At 38.5% G+C, this 6775-nt stretch overlaps 1 non-coding gene across 1 annotated transcript; it reads left to right on the top strand.

Annotated features, from left to right (window-relative positions):
• The first annotated feature begins 1054 nt into the window (after positions 1-1054).
• TRNAT-UGU (transfer RNA threonine (anticodon UGU)) lies at positions 1055-1126 on the top strand. The gene has a single exon. It is a non-coding gene; the product is annotated as a tRNA-Thr (tRNA).
• The last annotated feature ends 5649 nt before the right edge of the window (positions 1127-6775 follow it).

Below are 6775 nucleotides of genomic sequence, written 5' to 3'. Positions count from 1 at the left end.
CGGCTCGGTGAAGCTTGTTCAACTGGAGAAATTACTTTGTCAAATTTCAATGAGAAGGGGCTAAATCTCTCTCAATTTTTACCTGATATAGTTAGGAAATTCAAATGCATAAGCATATTACCTCCTCAAATTTGACAATTTTTTTCTCATTTCAATGAGAAAAAGGGTTTCATTCTCAAATCCCAATGACAAGGATTGGAAACAAGATCAGTTGAGCATTGCTTTGAGGGCATTTGTGTCAATCATGAATGAGCATAAATTGATTGCACACGAAGCTTCCACGTTCTTAATAAAGGAAAAGTATGGTATGCGGCGCATGATATGATCAGACATACTAGCCGTTTTTAAGAATTGAGAAAATGACAATGTTTGATGTTGGGAAGTGGGCAATGGCATATGCAAGCCTCTCAAGCAAGTCCCGCAGTACTTGGGCCTCTGAATAGAGGTACTTGGTTGCTGTCACGCCCAAATCCAAGTGGTGAAGTGGGTCTCTCAAGGGATTAGTCATGGCCCTAAGAGTGTAGATAATTTTGAACTCTCGTAGTCCAAAGGAAACTAGTGACAAAAGCGTCAGACGCCTTCAGTTTTTGGGTGCATAGTCCTGGTCGTTCTTCTTGTATACTTTTTTGGTGTATGAGGGGAGCGGCCGGGCGTGCCTTACCCGACTCCAAAAACAAAAAGTATTAGAGCTAAAAACAGTGTACAATTTTCACATATAACACGTTTTTTCGTTTGTTTGGTTGTTTGAGTTGGGGTCTCTGAACTGTGCTTTTTCCATACTTCCATGCTTGTATATGTCTGCTGATGTAGGGTCTCCTGAATACCAGAAATTTGTGTTCCAACATCGAAAAACCGTCCTTTTGGTGTTGCAAATTTCAAACTCCAGAGGGCAGAAGAGTAAATCTTTCATAGAAAAAGGTGATAGCATATTTGGAACTCGCAGCGAGATGTATTATTAGGTAATATGTTTGGCCAGTTCTCATCAAGGCTGTGAATGCGTTAAGTTTTGAAATTGATTGATATTAAATAATCAACATCATTGCAGCAGGCAATTGCCTCTATAGCTCAGTGGTAGAGCGTCAGTCTTGTAAACTGAAGGTCTTGAGTTCGATCCTCAGTGGGGGCAATATATATATATATGTAACTTTACTGTTCAATTTTAACTATATCCCTGCGCTCCTTGGTTGCTCTTCAATTTTAACGGTTTTAGTTTTAGTTTTGGATGCTTGTGCTCTCAACCTCGCGCACACAAATCACTATTTTGAAAGTGAGAAAGGAAGGCTTGAGTTTCATACCTTTATCCTCACTAAGTCAACATTATTTGTTGTACATGTTGTGTAAGCATTAAGATTTAGCTTATGATCTATTGCTAGTCATCATTGACCACTTTGAACAAGTTGACTGTTGGGTACAACTTGTTGATCAGTTGTTGGAAGGTCTTAAGTTTTTTTTCTTAAAATAATGAAAAAGGTGGTGAATTAAATTAGCTATAAGGAAGACAAATACAGAGATCCCTCAAGAATGGGGAGGGATATCCCCAAAACAGAGATCAAATGATGGTATCTCTCATCCTCAATCTAAAGGAAGAATATATCTTAGGAAGCTTGTTTTTCCATTGTTGCCATTTCACATTCTTTGTTTATCAATTTGAGAGGAGCAAGGATTTGAGGCTTCCTTAGTCTCTTTACACATAGTGATAGCTACTTTTGTTGACTCGGTGTAACACACTTACAGAACTTTGGGAGATGTGGGAAAATAATATGGCATTTCTATGATTAAATGCCATAAAAATATTCCTCTCCTTATATTCCATAGGGGTATGTCCATGCCCTTGCAGTTGCCAAGCAGTACATCCTGAGCTTCTATCTTTTTGATGCAAGCCTTAGCACAAACCTTCTTAATGAAAGAAGGAATTTCATGTTGTCCTCACGACTGAAGAAGAGGTGAGAGATGTCTTCAATGGAGACCTTGCACCTAGGACATAAGCAAATACTTACCTTACCCTAGCTATGAGAGCCTTATCCTCACTCCAGACACCATGATGGATGATTAGCCACATAAGTGTGCGGTGTTTGTTAGCTACTGGGTAATCCCAAAGGCATTTAAACATGTAAGTCCATTGCACCTTCCGCTCTTTGTTTACTCCCCCTTTGAATTTGAATTGGTTGAATATCTATTGAGAAACTTTATCTATGGAGCTTTACTTCTTGCATCCTCCTAAGGGAAGAACTATTTTCGACAATATATTTTGAGCTCTTTCCACACACAACGCTGCTTTAGTGTTGTTGATATTGAAATCTTTTAGAAGCATCATTTATGCCTTCAATCTGTGATTCTAAAATAGATCACCCTATCTTTTTATACCCGCTTTAAAACATTCGTGGGTGTTTGTTGAGCATTAGTTTCTATTTTACTGCAAAAAAATACAATCCAAGGTGAGTCATGCAGGAAACAATGAAAGTTAGTTTTGAAGCTTTTGGAGGGACTCTAGTTACTTTTTGATGATCCCCTTGTAAGGATTAGGCTTTGAATTTCGTTCTCTTGCTAGTCATTATAGCTCTTTGGGCCTACATAAGAGCTTATTTAATCATTAAATACTTGGACATAATTTTGAATTGTTGAAGAAATCTTGTTGCTTGTTGGTGCCACATGACATATTAATGATGAAGATTTTATTTTCTTCCTATTATTTATAACTCATATGAGAAGCATTAACCAAGCATTGTCTCTTGTATGTGCAAGTCAATGTGATAGATAAGTGACATTTGTATTTCTATTTCTATAAAGAGGGAAATTGAGTAGTAGTGAGTCACACACTCTTTCTTTATTGAATTTAAATATCCCTCAAATATTGCCAAATTTGATTTCGTGTGTGAGATGCAAGAATGTGCAAAATGGCGTTTTCCTTTCTCTGAAAACAATTCCTACCAAAAAAATTCTCTATGAGGCAATATCTATAGGATGTCACAAAATTGGTACGCATACTTTCTTCATTCTCATTTTGATTTGATGAAACTATGTTGCTATTAGACGTTACATGGAGCAAGGCTCAACTCAACTCCGAGGTGATATTTTTCTAGCCAAGAAAGGCTCAACGCTAGAACATAAACAAAAGACCAAGTACTTGTAAACCAGGGTACAAGGTACATTTAAAATTATGCATTTTCTTTTCATTTCTGAGTTTTGCAAGAACCAATACAAATTTTACAAGCACAACAAGTAAGGTGAGTTTGCTTATAATATGGCTCTCATGGCTTGGCCCTTGAGATTTTTATCATGCATGGCATGTGAATGTCTGATGAAGAATCAAAAAGCTTTGAGCACAAATACTTGATACAATTTTCTTCTTGAGATGTCACAATTTGAGCCAAGGCTTTCTATCTTAGCACTCTGGCATAGTAGCTTCCAACGTTTGTGATATGCTATCATCATACGGACTTGAGGGCTTTGCTAGTGTCTCTTATCACTTAGCCAACGGGTGATGGCATGCATCATCCCAACGGGCTTCCACAAATGTACATGAGACAAGGTCTACATATATTAAAATCCACGGCTATGAAACAACTTCCACGTAAGATACATCAGAAGCCACGGCTTTGAAGGCCATACTGAGAAGCAAGGCCTCTATCCCAAGTCCATGCCTTGCTTGTGGACTTATGATCTATGACAAGGAATGAAGGGCTAAGGGAAAAACTAGCATTCTTGAGATATAGGTTCAATAGACAAGGTCAAATTGTACTTGAATGTCTCCCATCAATTCTCAATAGTGCAAGACACTTAAGTGTATCGATAAAAAGTATAGGGGCAAATACTTTATTGTAGCCAAGGGTTTCTCAATCTATTTATTCTAACTGACCAATAAGGTGGACTTAATTCCACCCTAGCAATTTTTATGTTTGTGTTATGACACATGATACTCTATCAAAGATCTCATTGCCACCTAATGGCTAGGTATTTGCTTCATAACAGCTCAGATGGATTCAAACTAAGGGCATGTATTGGATTCACATGATCACTTCGAATAGGAGATCTTGTTTGTTTCTAGTAATGCTTCCTGATAACTCTTGGAGTTTTTGCAAGACTAACCATAGTTTTAACCTTCCACCCAATAAAACTTGAGATTGTTATATTTGCTTACACTCATCGCGTGATTGCATCGGTAGGCACTATACATATCGTTGGTTATATGCACAAGGTGCATGCACTACAGAAACTGATTTTCTTCTATAGCTGGCAGGAATATCAAGCAGCTAGTTCATGTGATAACATGAACCTTCGAAGAGATCCTCAAGGCAGAAAATCTCTTGTTTACAATGTAGTTTTGTGGACACATCTCTTAAATCTATGCAAGGCATATCTTAAACAAAAAAAATCAAAGAATAATTAGTATGACTACTTTCTTTGAGGTTTTGCCAATCTTTCTATGAATGGGGAGATATGAATATATAAGAAATCCAGTTGTGAATAAGATTCCAGCTTGAGAGGATCTTCTACTTAGTCTATAGAACTAGTTGTGTCTATAGGAATGGTATTTTCAAGGGTATAACCCAACTGTTGATAAATCACTTCATACGGTGTTGATGGTCAATTATTTGACCCTTCCCACTTGTGCTTTCAGGGAAATAAGTTTTCAATTTTCAAGGGGTGGGAGAATCTTCTTACAAATCACTATTGGTAGCAAGGTAAACTATGAGGGTGCCCATCTACATAGTGGTATAAGAAGTACCCTTTTTGAATCCATCCAAGGGTTTTGGGTTACCAAGAAAACACCAAGGGTTCTTGGACAAAATGGTTTCTCAAGGTTACACACTAGAGTTGCATAGCTTGTTTTGATGCAAATAACATGGTCATACACAGAGATACATGGTAGCAGCTACAAAAAAAGTTAGAGGAATTGTGCATTGGGTACCTCCCTTGTAAATTTTTTCCTATCCCTATTACTTTTCCTAAGGGAATTGAGGATCCAGTCTGGGTATTTTGTACTCTCCTCTTCAATATGGTAATAGACCTACATGGTAGGGGTTGTGTTTCCCAAGTGTTGTCAGTCACAAGATGTACATCATGCTCTAGGAGCTCATGGAGTTCAGTTTAGCCCTCTCTCTCTCCTATTGCTGCTGAGTGTTTTCAATGATCTCCATGCACAAGTACTTTTAGTACTTATATTGATGCATGCTTTTCATGACCCCCCAGAAGTCGTCACTTGTACATAGCCAAGAGGAAAAAACCCAAAAAAAAGAGAAAATTTTTAAAAAAATCATCTTGCATTTTGAAGGCTTCTAGCTCCATGTGTGATGCTAGTGCAGACAAGAAATTATAGCTAGTTGAGAGGATACGCTTGGGAGATGCTGCCTAATCATGACTTTGTTTTCTTTTGCATGCAGGAGCTTCACATGGGAATGGGTTCCTTACATTGGTTAACTCCATGGTAAAGGGAATGGGAGTTAATTTTATTTAGGGAAAGAGTGAAGTTTGGAAGTTCAAGTGGAAGGATCCACCATTCCAGGATTTTCTATTTTGAAATTTCCCTGCGTACAGATAAGATGCTTGGTGACATCATGGGCCCTTGAGGTATCCTGAGGTGTCAATCTCATGTGGTGCATAATGGAAGACTCCAAAGCAAGGTGCATGTGATGTGGGCCACCTTCCTCTTTGGCTCATAAGGAAAACTAGAAAAACAAGCCGTTTTTATCATTTTTTCAATAGTTTTCTAAAAGTATGGATACCATATCATAGGTAGACCCCCCTAGGACCCCCTCCATGCCCTCCCCTTGCCACATACCCTCAAAATTTGGATGGAACCCTGTGAGACCCATATTGGATCCATTTTGGTGGAAAAAGACCTGTTTTGGGCCTTTTTTCCTATCACCTAGTCTTCTCTTATCTTGCCCTATTCATGTTCTTGCTCACACACACTTAGTTTTTCACAAAAATACCTTCACTCTTCATTCCTAATCAGCCCTCCCAAGCTTCCATGGCTGCACTTCATCACCATCCCTTTTCTTGTAAGGATGTGCACTAGTTAACTACACACACACACACACACACACACACACACACACACTCGTTAACTACACACACAATCACACAAGTATGGATTCATTATGAATTCCTATCTTTCATCACAAATCCCACTTCACCCCACTCAAATCAACCATAAAACTCAGAAAACTCCATCTCTTCACCTTCCACTTTCATTGATTCTCATATATATACATCTACCTCTTTACTATGCCTCATTGATCACTTCCCTCTACCAACAATGGTGAGATGAGAACTCAATATATTCAAAGGCTCAAGGGTAAATAAAATTTCTGCAAGTGGGTGATGAAGAAACACCATTACAAGTGGCAAGGACAAGCTTCTAGGAGAAGCATCTACAAGGACAAGGTGGTGGCTCCCAAGGCATCTCAGTTCCCCCCCCCCCCGGTTTAGCCTTGTAGATTGTAATTATCCCTAAATATAATCATGCAAGAAAATATATATAAATAACCCCAATCTCAGCCAAAGCAGGCTCTCCACATTGTATATTTCCTTCACTAAGTACTTGAGTGCAACACTAGGATACCACTAGTGTATTGGGAGGCGGAGTTTTATGTATATCTTGTCATTAGCAAGTTAGATTTGTGTGTGAGCTTTGCTACTTGAAACCTCCCCTTTGATGGAGTTGTGATGCTTACCCTTACTCCACTCCACATTGAAGATTTCATAATGTTTAGACTCTTTTGCTTGTGAGAATGGGTGAGTATGTCGCAGATTATGGAGGCTTGAGACTATA

Source organism: Adiantum capillus-veneris, chromosome 30 (genome assembly GCF_014529385.1).
Source record: "Adiantum capillus-veneris isolate H3 chromosome 30, ASM1452938v2, whole genome shotgun sequence".
Taxonomy (NCBI): Eukaryota; Viridiplantae; Streptophyta; class Polypodiopsida; order Polypodiales; family Pteridaceae; genus Adiantum; species Adiantum capillus-veneris.
This window is presented reverse-complemented; position numbering and strand designations above follow the sequence as displayed.